The following is a 16,645-nucleotide window of genomic DNA, read 5'->3' as shown; positions in this document are numbered from 1 at the left end:
AATGATTCTTGACTTACTTCCAATGTCATTCATATCCTTTCTCCCTCTCTCTCTCTCTCTCATCTGAAAACCTCATATGAAGTTAACACATCTTCAAAACTTTAATCTAAAAAAGACAAAAAAAAAAAAAAAGTAAAAGGAGAAAACAAAGAAGACCCAAAGCAATGAGAAAGCAAATACAGATCATGTATTTAAGTCTAACCACACCAATAATCACAGTAAATTCAAGTTGTCTAAATACTCACATTAAAAAGTAAGGATTGTAAGACTGTATGTAAAAGATCAACTATTTACTGCCCTTTTCAAATATAAAGACAAAAAAAGGTAAAATAGCAGAGGGTTCATGCTAGCATTGATAAAAAGAAAGCTGGAGTGTAGATATTAATATCCAGCAAAGTTTATTTCAGAGGAAAGAATATTAGTAGGATAAAGAAAGTCACTTCATTGACTTTCAAGGACAGTTAAGAGAACATAAAAGCCTAAAACTTTTATGAATCTTATAACAGAGTTTCAAAATGCATGAAGCAATACAAGATAGAACTGTGATGTAAAATTGAGAAAGTCCTTCCCTGTGGCATGATTACATTCAACTAGGGAATACGAGATCAATCCCAGTGACTTCTTTGGGAGAAAACCAAAGATTTTGCTCATACCAGAAATATCATTCAAGATGAACTCATGGAAGGTGGGGCTATGGAGCAGCAGCAACTGTGTTTCTCTCCTCTTCTCTCCTCTCCCGGGTACAAAAGGAGATCATCTGGGACCACAACAAGGCAGGACTAGAAAGAATTCAGGAACCTACCGAATCACCAGTGAGTGCAAATACCTGTGGCTTGTGGACAGAGAGGAGCCTAGGGAGAGATTAAGTGGCTGGTAACAGTCCATCAGTTCACCACTTGAGGCACCACCTCCAGTCTCTTTTACCAACAAAAAGACTGCTGAAGGGAGGAGAGGACTCCCCTAACACTCACTGAGTATCCATAGCTACAGCTCTTAGAGGCTGGAGAAGCAAAGGGGAGGCCCTGTGCTGACATCTGGGAACAGAGAACTGACCAGGTAACTCAGGAGATGATCTACACCTTGGTGGCCTAGCAGTGGGGTTGTATAGTAGGAGCCTTTCCACGTTGTTCTCCTGATGAGGACATGGTCAACAATTGCCTCAGAACCTACAGACCATAAATGGGATTTGTTTATAAACTCACAGGGCCCAGCAGAGCTTCGCAGCTTGGCAGAGAAGCTAAATTGAGCCTGAAGCTTTGGATCCTTGGGATGTGAGTGTCTCTTTTCATAACCACTGTATTATCTCTCCCCCACCCTGCTTTATCTCTTGGTCAGGAGTGAGGGATTAAGCTAAGAAGCCTACGAATAGTTTTAAAGTCCTCTGGCTCCCATAGCCTACAGGGAAGAAAAAGAACAAAAGAGGCTTTTAAAGCCACCTTGCTCCAACTCAGGGATTAAAATAATATTGAAACAACTGTCAATTTCCACAATGGTGAACTCTTTAAATACCTTACTTAGACACAAGTCAATCCAGGCAAAAGTAAGCAGTAATTTGAAAAGTACTGAGAGAGGGACCTCATAATACATTATATAGAATGGTTAAATCAACAAGCAGAAATATTGGAGAAATGAACTTGGGCAAGAGTCCAGCTAAAAGCCCCCCAAAGGTTGAAGCACAAAACAATGAGGTCAACATCCAAACACTAGTTAAGGAAATAGTCACAGGAATGAGTAAAGAATTTGAAAGAATTGTTATCAGAAATGCAGAAACAACAAGTGAGACTCTGGAAGAAAACACTAATTATCTCAAGGTTATTAGAGAGCTGAAAGCTGAAATAGCTGAGCTAAGAACACAACAAGATTAACAAGCTAAAACAGTATCAGAATAGGGTAATAAAATAGATGAACACCGGAAAACAGTAGAGGGGAGAGAGAATAGAATAAATGAGGCTGAAGACCGAATTAGCAAGATAGAGGACGAATTAGAGACAATTAAAAAAGAAGTAAGAGATCTCAAAAATCGATTAAGAGATACTGAAAAAAAGCAACAAAGAACTTCAAAAGATGACTTCAAAAGAAATAATACATGCATTATTGGCTTATCAGAGGAAGAAAGAGAGGGAGGGGAAGAAAGCATTCTTCAGGACATAATACCTGAGAACTTCTCTAGTCTAGACAACATAAAAAACAACATAAAGGTTCAAGAATCCCAGAGGGTCCCAAACAGAATTAACCCAGACTTAAAGACACCAAGTCACATCATATTGAGAGTGGAAAGGAATAAGAATAGGGAAAGGATCCTGAAGGCTACAAGAGAAAAACAAAGAGTCACCTACAGAGAAAAACCCATAAGATTAGCAGCAGACTTCTTCACACAAACACTACAGGCCAGAAAAGAATGGCAAGATAGCTATCGAGTGCTCAATGAGAAAGGCTTTCAACCAAGACTACTGTATCCTGCTAGACTGTCATTCAGACTAGATGGAGGCATCAAAACCTTCTCAGACAAGCAAATGTTGAAAGAATCAACTATCACCAAGCCTTCCCTGAAAGAAGTTCTCAAAGGTCTCCTATAAACAGTCAGACCACCATAAATATGCCATCTATCAGAACACTCTAAAAATATACAAGAATGATATTAAAATATCTTCAATCTATGATATCAATAATGTCAATGGCCTGAATTCACCTATTAAAAGGCACAGAGTAGGAATATGGATCAGAAAACACAACCCAACAATATACTGTGTACAGGAAACCCACCTAAATCAACAAAACAAACACAGACTCAAAGTGAAAGTATGGAAAACTATCATACAATCCATGGCCCACAAAAAAAGGGTAGGAAGAGTTGTTCTCATATCTTATACAATAGACTTTAAAATAAAATTTTAAAAGATACGGATGGACATTACTTAATGCTCAGAGGATCAGTCAATAAAGAGGACTTAACAATTATTAAAATCTGTGCAATGAGAATCCATCTAAATGCATCAAACATCTATTGAAAGAGCTACTGCAATATATTAACAGAAACACAGTCATAGTAGGGGACTTCAACACCCCACCCTCTCAACTTGACAGGTCATCCAGGCAGAAAACCAATAAAGACATGAGAGAGCTAAATGAGGAGATAGATAAACTAGAAATATTGGACATTTTCAGAGTCATTCATCCCAAGAGACTGGAATACACATTTTACTCAAGTCCACATGGGTTATTCTCAAGGATAGACCATATGGCCACAAAGACAGCATCAGCAAATTCAAGAGCATTGAAATCATCCCAAGCATCTTCTCAGACCACAGTGGAATTAAACAAACACTTAACAATCAACAAAAGATTAGTAATAGTCCCAAAATGTGGAAGTTCAACAGTACACTCCTTAAAATCTACTGGGTCAAAGAGGAAATCAAGGAAGAAATCAAAATGTTTCAAGAGTTCAATGAAAATGAAGACACAAGCTATCAAAATATTTGGAACACAGCTAAGGCAGTACTGAGAGGGAAGTTCATAGCCATACATGCACACATTAGGAAACAAGAAAAAGCACAAATAAACAGCCTGATTGCACATCATAAAGACCTAGAAGAAGAAGAACAAAGGAAACCTAAACAACCAGAAGGACAGAATAACGAAAGTTAAAACAGAAATAAATAACATTGAAAATAAGAAAACCATACAAAAGATTAACAAAAGTAAATGTTGGTTCTCGAAAGAGTGAACAAAATTGACAAACCTTTAGCCAGACTCACAGAACAAAAAAGGAAGAAGACCCAAATAAATCGAATCATAAATGATAGAGGAAATATCACAACAGACACCACAGAAATTCAAGCTATCATGTGAGGCTTCTATGAACAATTATATGCCACCAATATAGAGAAACTGGAAGAAATGCACGATATCCCAGATACCTACAAACTTCCAAAATTAAATAAAGATGAACTAGATAATATGAACAGGTCCATCACAGCTAATGAAATTGAAACAGTTATCAAAAACCTTCCCAAGAATAAAAGTCCTGGACTGGATGGTTTTACAAATGAATTCTACAAAACCTTCAAAGAAGAACTAATACCTCTACTTTTAAAAGTCTTTTTTAAAAGTCTTTTTTAAAAGTCTTCCAGAAGATTGAAGACACTGGAATACTCCCTTCAAGTAGCTATAAAGCCAACATCAGTCTGATACCAAAAGCAGACAGGGACACAACCATAAAAGGAAACTATAGACCAATATCTCTGATGAACATAGATGGAAAAATATTGAACAAAATTCTAGCCAACCAGATACAGCAGTATATTAAAAATATTGTTCATCATGACCAAGTGGGGTTTATCCCAGGGATGTAAGATTGGCTTAATATATGTAAATAAATCAACGTGATCCACCACATCAATAAAAGCAAGACCAAAAACCACATGACCATATCAATTGTCGTATGCTTTACATTGGCTTGTTCTAGCCCTCCCCCTCCAAGAGAATTGGATCAGTCCAGTTATTTCGCGGGCCTGCTTGGCCCCGCCCCAAGGGACCCTGGGAGAGGGTTCCGGAGTCCGAGAGTTCCTGAATTCCTGAGTTTGAGAGTTTCAGGGTTACAGAGTAAGAGAGAGTGCCAGAGAGACAGAGTTGCTGAGTTCCGGAGTTCGAGAGTGCGAGAGTGCGAGAGTTTCTGAGTTCGAGAGTAAGGGAGACGGTTCCTGAGTTCCAGAGTTAGAGAGAGAGTGCTTGCGCCAACGCAAAGAGACAGCAGAGTTCTGTTTGGTGAATAAAGAAATACAGCTTCCCTGCCCAGCTGTTGTCTCCACGACTCTGTTACCCGACAGTGAAGCCAGCCAGCCCGGCCAGAGCCTCCGAAAAATTTTAACAACAAATGGCGCCCACGTGGACCTGACCTGCACATCTCTCAGATAAGTAAAGACAATTTGGCTACCTATGCACTATGGCCTTCTCTTCTGCTTGTGAAGAGATCTCCAAAGGCCTCTGCTCTTTCTTCACGAGACTGTTTTGCTGTTTCTGGAACATTTATCTCTGGACCACTCTGTGGTTTCCACTCGCTCGGGCGAACTCAGAACAGCCAGCGAGAAGAGCCAGCGGGTGGGAGGCAAGGCGCGGAGCTGCTATTTCCACCTGGTCAAACAGCCAGCCAGCCGGCTGCGCCCAGACAACCCCGCGCACCGCGCCAGCAACCCCGCAGCCCCGCAGCCCGCAGGAGGCCTACGCCACCATGCAAGAGCCCGATGCCAGCACGCTAGAGCCCGATGCCAACATGCTGGAGCCCGATGCCAACATGCTGGAGCCCGATGCCAACATGCTGGAGCCTGAGGCCAACATGCTGGAGCCCGATGCCAACATGCTGGAGCCTGAGGCCAGCCCACAGGAGCCGGCTCTCCACCGCGTGGTGCAGGGCACTGGACGCGTGATCCCTCCACGCTGCTCGGCCACTGCGAACAGGGCAGCAGACATGGCAGGGCCATGGGGCAGGGCCGCGGCGTTCTATCATGGCCGCCACCCCTGGGCACCTAGGCTCACGCCTTCTACAAAGATGGCCTGCCTGCCCTCTTTCTATGAATTCTGGAACCATCCTGGGCCTCCCGGACCCCCGGGCTCCCTGCCAAAACTGGGCACACGAGATCTCCAGCCGCCGGTCCGGTCTGAAGGCAGACAAGCTGGAGTACGCAGAGACTTGTGCAGAGATCGCAACCTGCAATTCCTAAAAGTGGAGCTGCTCGGGAATGGAGCTGCGCGGAAAGCCACCTCCGGATGGTGAACCCCCCCCCCCCCCAACAACTAAGACAGTACAGACTTAAATTCGTGTTTAAAATGACATGTCTTCATAACAAAGGTTTCTCTCCTTGTATATTAATGACCATGTTTATGTGTATGTTTAAAGTTTGGTAAACAGTAACTTTAAGGCTAAATTCTTACTAGTCAAAGTTAAATGAAAAAAGCTTTTCAACGTAATTCTCATAAAGATAAAATTAACTAAATTTGTGTTTAAAATGACATGTCTTCGTAACAAAGGTTTCTCTCCTCGTGTATTAATGACTATGTTTATGTGTATGTTTAAAGTTTGGTAAACAGTAGCTTTAAGGCTAAATTCTTACTAGTCAAAGATAAATAAAAAAGGTTTTCAACGTAATTCTCATAAAGATAAAAATTAACTTACATTTAAAGTCTGAGATAAAAATTAGTTAACAATCAATATATTTCAACTAAGTTGGTCTAAACAAAAGGTTAAATAGACTTGTTGATATGTAAAACACTACCTTCTCTATTAGAAATGGTAGATCGCACAATGGCTATGCTAATTATTCTCATGCCTGAGGTTTCCTCTCCGGCCCACACCTAGGGTGTGTCTCCATCTTGAATGGGTGTAACAAAAGGTTAAAAGACGTTGTTGATATGTAAAAGTCTCAAATTCCTTCTCTATTAGAAACGTTGGATCGTGCAGTAGATATGCTAATAACAAGTTTTGTTTCATAGTAAGTAAGTTGCAGCCAGCTGCCTGTGGGACCCTAGGCCGTTCCCCACCCCCATGCAATTGCCCGGTCGAGGCAAGTAGCCCCCCAGAGGCAAGAAATGTTTTTTTTTTTCAGATATGGCCCCCTCAGGCCTTCCCTTGGCAACATGCTGGTTTTTGTTATATATGTTTCTGTTCACCCCACACCCTTGATACTATAGTCATTTAGTTAAAAAGAAAAGGGAAAATTGTCGTATGCTTTACATTGGCTTGTTCTAGCCCTCCCCCTCCAAGAGAATTGGATCAGTCCAGTTAATTTCGCGGGCCTGCTTGGCCCCGCCCCAAGGGACCCTGGGAGAGGGTTCCGGAGTCCGAGAGTTCCTGAGTTCCTGAGTTCGAGAGTTTCAGGGTTACAGAGTAAGAGAGAGTGCCAGAGAGACAGAGTTCCTGAGTTCCTGAGTTCGAGAGAAAAGAGAGTTCCTGAGTTCGAGAGTTTCAGGGTTACAGAGTAAGAGAGAGTGCCAGAGAGACAGAGTTCCTGGGTTCCTGAGTTCCAGAGAAAAAGAGAGAGTGCTTGCGCCACCGCAAAGAGACAGCAGAGTTCTGTATGGTGATTAGTTTGTCTTAGTTTGTGAATCGTTGTTCCTGAATAAAGAAATACAGCTTCCCTGCCCAGCCGTTGTCTCCGCATCTCTGTTCACCACCGTGAAGCCAGCCCGGCCAGCTGGAGCCATCCGGAAATTTTAACAACAATCAATAGATGCAGAGAAAGCCTTTGACAAAATCCAACATCCCTTTATGATCAAAGCACTACAAAAAATGGGAATAGATGGAAAATTCCTGAAGATAGTGGAGTCTATATATATATATCAAACCTACGGTCAACATCATACTCAATGGTGAAAAATTGGAAGCATTCCCCTCAGATCAGGTACTAGACAGGGCTGCCCACTATCACTGTTATTATTCAACATAGTGTTGAAAGTTCTGGCCATAGCAATCAGGCAGGAGCAAGGAATTAAAGGCATACTGATTAGAAGAGAAGAAGTCAGAATCTCCCTATTTGCAGATGACATGGTAGTATACATAGAAAAACCTAAAGAATCAGCAAGAAGTTTTTGGAAATCATCAGGCAATACAGTGAGGTGTCAGGATACAATATTAACATTCAAAAATCAGTGGCATTCCTGTATGCAAACACTAAGTCAGAAGAAAATGAAATCCAGAAATCAGTTCCTTTTACTATAGCAACAAAAACCATCAAATATCTAGGAATAAACCTAACCAAAGAAGTGAAAAGACTTATATATTGAAAATTATGAGTCACTACTCAAGGAAATTGAAAAAGACACCAAGAAGTGGAAAGATATTCCATGTTCATAGGTTGGAAGAATTAACATCATCAAAATGAATATACTACCCAGAGCCATCTACAAATTTAATGCTATCCCCATCAAGATCCCAACCACCTTTTTAGGAGAATAGAACAAGTGCTACAAATGTTTATCTGGAACCAGAAAACACCTAGAATTGCCAAAACAATCTTGATAAGAAAGAACAGAACTGGAGGTATCACACTCTCAGATCTCAAAATGTATTATAGGGCCATTGTCATCAAAACTGGAACATGAATAGACACACTGACCAGGGGAATAGAATTGAGAGCCCAGAAGTAAGCCCCCACACCTATGGACATCTAATCTTTGACAAAGGTGCCCAGACTATTAAATGGAGAAAGCAGAGTTCCCTTCAACAAATGGTGTTGGAAAAAATGGGTTGAAACATGCAGAAGAATGAAACTGAACCACTATATTTCACCAAATACAAAAGTAAATTCCAAGTGGACCAAGGACTTGGGTGTTCCGGAAACTATCAGATACTTAGAGGAAAATATTGGCAGCACTCTTTTCTGCATAAATTTTAAAGATATCTTCAATGAAATGAATCCAATTACAAAGAAGACTAAGGCAAGCATAAACCTATGGGACTATATCAAATTAAAAAGCTTCTGCACTGCAAAAGAAACCACTACCCAAACCAAGAGACCCCTCACAGAATGGGAGAAAATCTTTACATGCCATACATTAGACAAGAAGCTAATAACCAAAATATACAAGGAGCTTGCCAAACTCAACAATAAGAAAACAAATAACCCCATCCAAAAATGCAGGGAGGACATGGACAGAATATTCACCACAGAAAAGATCCAAAAGGCCTGAGAAACACATGAAAAAAATGCTCCAATTCTTTGTTTGTCAGAGAAATGTAAAGAAAGACAACAATAAGATACCACTTCACTCCTGTGAGAATGTCCATACATCAGAAAAGGTAACAGCAGCAAATGCTAGAGAACTCTCCTGCACTGCTGGTGGGAATTAAGTTTGTCCCACCTCTGTGGAGAACAGTCTGGAAGTCTCAGAAGGCTAGAAATGGACCTTCCCTATTATCCTGTAATTTCTCTCCTCAGGATATATCCTGAGTAACCCAACACACCCATCCAAAAAGATCTGTGTACACATATGTCCTTAGCAGCACAATTTTTAATAGCCAAAACCTGGTAGCAATCCAGGTGTCCAACAACAGATGAGTGGCTGAGCAAGTTGTGGTCTATATACACAATGGAATGCTTCTCAGCTATTAAAAACGGTGACTTCACCATTTTCAGTCAATCTTGGATGGACCTTGAATAAATCATATTAAATGAAGTAAGTCAGAAACAGAAGGATGAATATGGGATGATCTCACTCTCAGGCAGAAGTTGAAAAACAAGATCAGAAGAGAAAACACAAGTAGAACCTGAACTGGAATTGGCATATTGCACCAAAGTAAAAGACTCTTGTCCAAGAAGGATGACAGAGGACCTAGTGGGGGTTGTTTTGTTATATGGAAAACTGGGAAATGTTATGCTTGTACAAACTATTGTATTTATTGTAGAATGTAAAACATCAATTCCCCAATAAAGAAATTAAAAAAAGAAAATATAAATTTTAAAAAGATTAACTTAGTATCAAGAGGGAAGAAAGCGTGTTTTCAATACGAGGACTACCATTACATAGAATGGCACCAAACAAAGATGATACTACCTGATACTGTATAACCAGCAACCACTTCAGTGGGAGTAAGGAAAGGGTTCCAGTGGGGCATCTTGAGAAAGCGGTGGGAGAGATACACAGAAGGAAGCTTTGAACAACCATCAGAGCTGTAGGAAATTGTTGTTGTTGTCTGAAGAGAAGATAAGAGGCGTGGATGAGAATGGAGCAGGCAAGAAGTCCAGCTGTGGAATGGTTCCAATAGTCCAGTTAATGATTAGTCTATAACTGAGCAGTCATGATAGCAACTGGATCAGACACATGCAAGAGACTTCACAGAAGTAACGTGTTGGGAGAAGGTGGAGAGAGAGAGATGTGGTTAGGATTTCAGGAAAGCCAGAAAGCCTTGGGCTAAACTATTCAGGCCCTTTCCAGTTTCCTCTTGTTATCCATGAACTCCAGACTGGAGTTAGTAATCTGGGTCTATTCATGCCAGGATGTCCCATAAAGATAGAAGAGAAGATACACAAGTTCACAAGTAGACACAGATATAAAGATACACAGATAGACTGATACCAATGTATGATCCAGGAACCATGTGTAATTGAAAGATCTGTCTGTTATTCCACCACTCAGATGTGCATTGCATGGAAGAAGACCTTCCAGATTCTGCCTCCAGAGCCTGGGGGAAAAAAAAACAAAACAACTAGGTGAGAGGTCAGAATGAGTGGGCTGAACTTCTTTCCAAACCAGTTCTTCTCTGCAGCTACAGCACAGTGTAGTGTGGCAGGCTTGCCACTTGATTGGACACAGGCCCACTCCTACTCCTTCCCCAAGAGCCCCGAGTCCACAGAGAGAATGAGTCCTAAACTGTCTTCCTAAACACAGCAACACTTGAGTCAACTGTACTAGGGCTTCCAGCCTATCCACAGCTCCATGTATCTCAAAACCTCAGACTGGGGACACTACAATGCCCCCTCAGGCTTTTAAGGAGAGTTCTAATACCCAGCCAACAACCGCTACCAGGGCCACTGTTGTGGGGAAGGCAGTTTGCACATTTGGTAAGTGCTAATCATGCTACAAGTCAGCGGGCTCTTTGTTTTGCCACTGACTTTTGAGTGACTAGGTAGCTTAGTGGGGTTTATTAGTTAATGCGTCATGATAACACAGTAGTAACAACTACTCTGTTGCCTTCAAAAGGAAGTAGCATAAGGATCCTGCACTGCGGTTTAGAAAGCAGAAGTAATTATAGCTCTGCCCTGTAATTGTCTGGTTTATCTATCTCTACATGCATGCCACTCCACGGCAACAAAGAAGAGGTGTGCCACTTTCATTGAGAAATCTAGACTCTCATGCAACGTCAGAAGGATTTGCCCATTAAAAAAAAAAATCTGAACTTTGGCTGGAAACACAAAGTTAAGATCTTATCTGTGGCAATTTGAACAAGAGAGATAAAAATGGATTTGAAAGGGAGAGGATACCATAATCGGTGTGGGAGTTCATCCAGGAAGGAAAAAAATCCCTTCCTCCCCTATTGATTTTGAGTAAACAGCTTCTTAGGCTTCCTAGGGGCAGGTTGGGCAAGTGTTCTGTGTCCTGGTGGTCTCTAGCCCCCTGCATCTGACTCTCTGCCCAGCCAACTCTAGTTCCTCATGTTCTGTAATCTTCACATTATAATGAAATGAAACAACTTAACTGTCACCAGCAGCATTGAATTTTTGCTTACTTCCTGCAAAATACTTCTAAACGCATTACTTGCCCCATCAATCTCAAGCTTCTCTTCTATATATTGGGAATCATAACAATTTGAGATTTCTACTTAATGCTAATAACTCTAAGTATGAAAAGAAGGTCATTCTCTTAAGTATTTGTTATCTGCTATACTGTGACCACAAAGAGGCAACATGTATTAGAAATACTGAAGTGTCTCTAATTTGAGGGTTTTTTAAACAGAGACAGAGAAGTCAAAGAGGCAGAGACCGTGAAAGAGACCACAACATCAAAGCTTCCTTCACTGCTGATGTGGGCCAGGCTCAAACCTGCCTGACACACATGACAAAGTAGCGCACTATCCAAGTGAGCTAACTATTTCAACCAGTAATCCAATTTGAATTTCTAAGGGAAAGCAACATAGTGATACTTTTAAAACCACCATATTTTAAGCTGTTACTATCATCTTTACTAATGAAATGCTATTTAGCAAGGCCAATATGAAGAAAGAGCTGCATAACTAAGTACAAAAATATTATGTCCTCAACCATGGTTACTGCCTAGATGATGAAACAAAATATGCCAGAACTGAAATGGAAACATCCATAGCACTGTGCTCTGCAATAACCACCCCTGTCCCAGGAGAGGAGGCTCAGTGAGATTCTCTCACCCACCCGGCCTACAGTGTTTGTCTATCAGATTGGCTCTTCTCAATAACGTGTGGAATATTTTACAAATGTCATTTCCTGCTATAAAGAAACAAAATTAAGTCTCAAATGTCCATTTCCCCCAAGTTGCTGCCCCCCCCCCAGAAGAAAGATGTCTGAACCCTATTAAAGGGGAGTTTTATGAAAGGAAAACTGGCAATAAAGAAAATAATCAAGAGCTATCTGGGGTTTAGACGGGGGTTAAGAGTCTTTAGAAATGTTCTTAAGGCCTTGCAAGCAGTGCCAGTGTCTGCTCAGACCTGACACCAAGTTTAACCTCTCCTGCTCCTGGGCTGACTTGGATGAAAACCAGTTCCACTCCAGGCTTATCTTTCTAAGACCCTGTATTGTCATTCCTGGGTCTGTTTAAGCCCTTTTAATAGGCCAAGTCAGCCTAGTACCCTTATAATTTAGTGTTGTGAATAGTACAAATAAAGCCTTTAATGACACCGAATCAGAACGTGCTCTCTTTCTCTTCTCTGAGACTATCATCCAGGAGGGCCAGATTCCCCCAACCTGTCAGTCATGACAGAGACAAGCTACCCAGTGAGTTTGAAAGCACCCAGGAGCCATTTGCTGCCTCGATTTAAGTCACAAGACTTCTGACTGCTGGGGTCTCTCAGGCTAGAACCACACAAAGCTGAAGCCTGAAGCGTGGGGATTTCTTTTGCTAACAGCAGCCTATTATTTAGACACCAATTGCCTGTTTTTCCCCCATCATTCATTCCCTTTTCCCCCTGTGCTATCATTCATAGCCCATCAGCTAAAACTCTTGGGTACAACCCCCTGATAAAACAAGGCACTTACAGGTCAGCACTGGGAGAGAAAAAGAAAAATTGTAGATATTATCTAAACCTTGAGTGAGTTTATCTACCAAAAGACTCACAAGCTTTTTATGTTACTGAACTCCAGCATATACAACAGAAAGTAATCTGCATTAAAGTAACTTCATGGTGGACAAAAATATATATATTTAAATGTCACTGTTGTTTATTTTTTAATATTTATTTAATAGAGACATAAATTGACAGGGGAATAAAGAAATCAACAGAGGAAGGGAGATAAAAAGGGAGAGAGACACCTTTAGTACTGTGTCAGCACTTATGAAGCTTCCCCCTGCAGGTGGGTACCAGAGGCTTGAACCTGCCTTGTGCATTGTAGCAAGTATATTCTACCAGATACACCACTGCCTACCCCACTAATGTCACGTTTGAAAAAAAAGAAGGCAGGGCTCTTAGGAATAAAAAAAGACCCTGGGCTATCCTCCCTGGTGCCTACTTGACACAGAGGAAGAGCCTTGCTGATGTGTGATCCAGAACTGGGAACCAGTCTGGTTTCTGTAGTGTAGTGGTTATCACGTTCACCTCACACAGAACTGGGAACCAGCTAAATATGAGGCCTGTCTCAATCTCCCAGTGGCGACCCTAGACAGCTCTGTTATATTAAATGCCCTCCAGTAAGTTAGTGATGGATGCTGGCTGATATAGTTTGTGCATCTGAGGTGGTTGAATATGGAGGAAAGAGGGTAATAAAGCAGAGAAAATTGATGGAGACTGCTAGGTGAGGTTGGCTCAAGTAATTGGGAAAGGCTTTGACAGAAGTACCACTAGGACGAAACCTTGGAAGAAATGAAAGAGGGAACCATAAGACTTTCTTGGGGCAAAAAACATCTTCTTGCAGAAGACGTAGTGTGATAATAACAGATACTCATAGTCTTTTTTTTTTTTTTCCTGGATCTGGGACCATACATATACACAACTCCACTGCTCCCAGTGGAGTTTTTTTCCCCTTTCATTTAAATGGACACACAGAGAGAAAAAGAGACAGAAAGAAGAAGAAATAGTACAGCACTTCTCATGAAATTCCCCCACTGCATGGTGACCAGAGGCTGGAGCTTGATCCTTGTGCATGTTGCTGTGAGTACCCTACCCCATGAGCTCTCTCCTAGACCCTTAAAGTCTCACTGGACATAAACTATTTCACTGAAACAAGCCACTGCAGAGCAAAGGGTTATGGAGTGGCCCTTGCTCTGGTTGGGCCATCTTTCCATTCCTTTAATTGCCATGTGGGTAGCTGGGAAGTTCTGAGTAGTAATATGAAAAACTATTCTTCACATTAAAATCATCATCATAGGCAAAGGGAGGTGGTGCACCCTTAAACACACATGTTACCATGTGCAAGGACCTGGGTTCCAGACCCCCATCCTCACCTACAGGAGGAAAGCTTCACAAGTAGTGAAGCAGTGCTGCAGATATCATTCTGTGCCAGTCTCTCTCTCTGTCTCTCTCTCTCTCTCTCTCTCTTCCTCCCTCTCTCCCTCTTTCTCTCTCACTTCCCTCTCAAGTCTCTGTCCTATAAAATAAAAACTCATTTAAAATATTCTTTGAAAAAGTCATCGTCATCAAGAATTTGAGGGTTGGCCAAGATTTTGTTGTCCATCCAACCTTTCACCATATTTAGACCAAGCACCTGGCAGATACATTCATTTGACCAGGTACTTTGCCAGGTGACTGATAGGGAGCTTGTACCCTATGGAACCTTGTCCCTTGACTCTTACATCCCATGAGCTGTTCCATAGCTCATCAACTCCTTCTCCAAGATTTCATTTCATCCCTTCTGGTTTGACACTGATTGAAAATAGTAGAAACCATCTGAATTAATACACCTAAGTACTGACATATGTGCCTTTATTCTATTGTAACTTTGAGTGCTAACTGCTAATTTAGCCAAGTCAACTTCTCTGGGTTAAATGACCTATATTTATCTTTTGTTGTTTGCATTTTGGGGTTTAATGGTTCCTCGGTTTGTTTTCTTCAGTATGCCATTGTTCTCTTTTTGTTGTTGTTGGTTTGTTTTGCATTTGATTTTGACAAGAGTCAGGTCATTAAGAGCATGATTTGGACAGTAATGCAGGAAATACAAGAGGGTAGTGGGGGTGCTGTTAGGGATGTGGCAAGATGGGCTGAGAGTCAGTATCTGGCTACACATTTCATTGTCAGTGCAAAGCAGAAAGTTGAATGAGAATGTGATATCCTGCTGTCCTCCCATTCAAAAAATTTCATTCTTTATTTTTTTTTAAATCTGCCTGTCACAGTAGTCAAATTCCTACATTCATCTATCAAGCATCTATCACTGTTCATATTGTTGCCTCTGTTTATTCTTGGGTTCCTTAAATAATCAGTGTTCCCTAGGAAATGTAGCTCCCCACACAGGACTCTAGAAGGCACAGAAATGTTTGTGCTTTGCTATGATAGCTTGGGTTCAAATCCTGGCACCACATGGGAGTGCCATGGCACCACGTTCTGGTGCTGTGGTATCTCTCCTTTTTAAATTTATTTTACTCTTTTTTAATATTTAATTTATTTATTCCCTTTTGTTGCCCTTGTTTTATTGCTGTAGTTATTATTGTTGTTATTGATGTTGTTGTTGTTGGATAGGACAGAGAGAAATGGAGAGAAGAAGGGAAGACAGAGAGATGGAGAGAAGATAGACACCTGCAGACCTGCTTCACCGCCTGTGAAGCGACTCCTTTGCAGGTGGGGAGCTGAGACTCGAAACAGGATCCTTACACTGGTCCTTGCGCTTTGCGCCACCTGCGCTTAACCCAGCTCCCTAATTTCTTTTAATCTTTATTAATTAGGTAGAGACAGTCAGAAATTGAGAATGAAGGGGGAGACAGAGAGGAAGAGAGACAGAGAGATACCTGCAGCACTGCTTCACCACTCAAAAAACTTTCCCCCTGTAAGTGGAGACCAGGATTCGAGCTTGGGTCCTTGTGCATTGTAACATGTGTGCTCAACCAGGTGTACGACCACCAGGTCCCCCTATGATGTCTCTATCACTGTCTCTTTTTATCTGAAATTAAAAGAATGAGAAAGTCAACCTGAGAACAACAAAATCATGGGTATCCACAGTCCCATTTTTACAGTGGAAGGAAGAAGGGAGGGAGGGAGGGAGGGAGGGAGGGAGGGAGGGAGGGAGGGAGGGAGGGAGGGAGGAATGGAGAAAGGGAGGAAGGTTATAACCTTAACATAAATGTGATGTTCCCATAGCTGGGGATAAGTTGCAGTGCCACAGAAGTCAACACGCTTCCTTAATTCCTCTCTGATCTGATACCCCTCTCCAAGCAGCAGAACCCCCTACACATACACACACACACCTATACACACAACCCCCCCCCCAAAAAAAAAAGCCAATAGAGCAACCCATTACTATTACTGCTTTCCCTCTCTGAACTACAGAGCCTCAAGACTGGGGTTAGAGATGCTAACTGAACAGAAGGAGGAGGCTTACAGCACTGTCTTTAAGTGGTGATTCTCAATGTGGTTCCTGCCTCCTAATTCAGCCCCATGACGGTAGAAAGACTCCGGGAGTCGGGCTGTAGCGCAGCGGGTTAAGCGCAGGTGGCGCAAAGCACAAGGACCGGCATAAGGATCCCGGTTCAAACCCCGGCTCCCCACCTGCAGGGGAGTCGCTTCACAGGCGGTGAAGCAGGTCTGCAGGTGTCTGTCTTTCTCTCCTCCTCTCTGTCTTCCCCTCCTCTCTCCATTTCTCTCTGTCCTATCCAACAACGACGACAACAATAATAACTACAACAATAAAACAACAAGGGCAGCAAAAGGGGATAAATAAATAAAATAAATATTAAAAAATAATTTTAAAAAAAGAAGAAAGAAAGACTCCCTCACGCCCCCTCCCAGACACCTCCAGCTTCCTCTCAGAGAAGGAAATAGCAG

At 41.8% G+C, this 16,645-nt stretch overlaps 1 long non-coding RNA gene across 2 annotated transcripts in view; it reads right to left on the bottom strand.

Moving 5' to 3' along the window:
- LOC132538923 (uncharacterized) overlaps positions 1-16,645 on the bottom strand; it is an 839,470-nt gene that overhangs the window by 530,839 nt on the left and 291,986 nt on the right. The gene's annotated exons all lie outside the window — the stretch shown is intronic.

This window comes from Erinaceus europaeus, chromosome 6 (genome assembly GCF_950295315.1).
Source record: "Erinaceus europaeus chromosome 6, mEriEur2.1, whole genome shotgun sequence".
NCBI lineage: Eukaryota > Metazoa > Chordata > Mammalia > Eulipotyphla > Erinaceidae > Erinaceus > Erinaceus europaeus.
The sequence above is the reverse complement of the archived record's forward strand: the minus strand, read 5'-3'. Positions and strand labels throughout refer to the sequence as shown.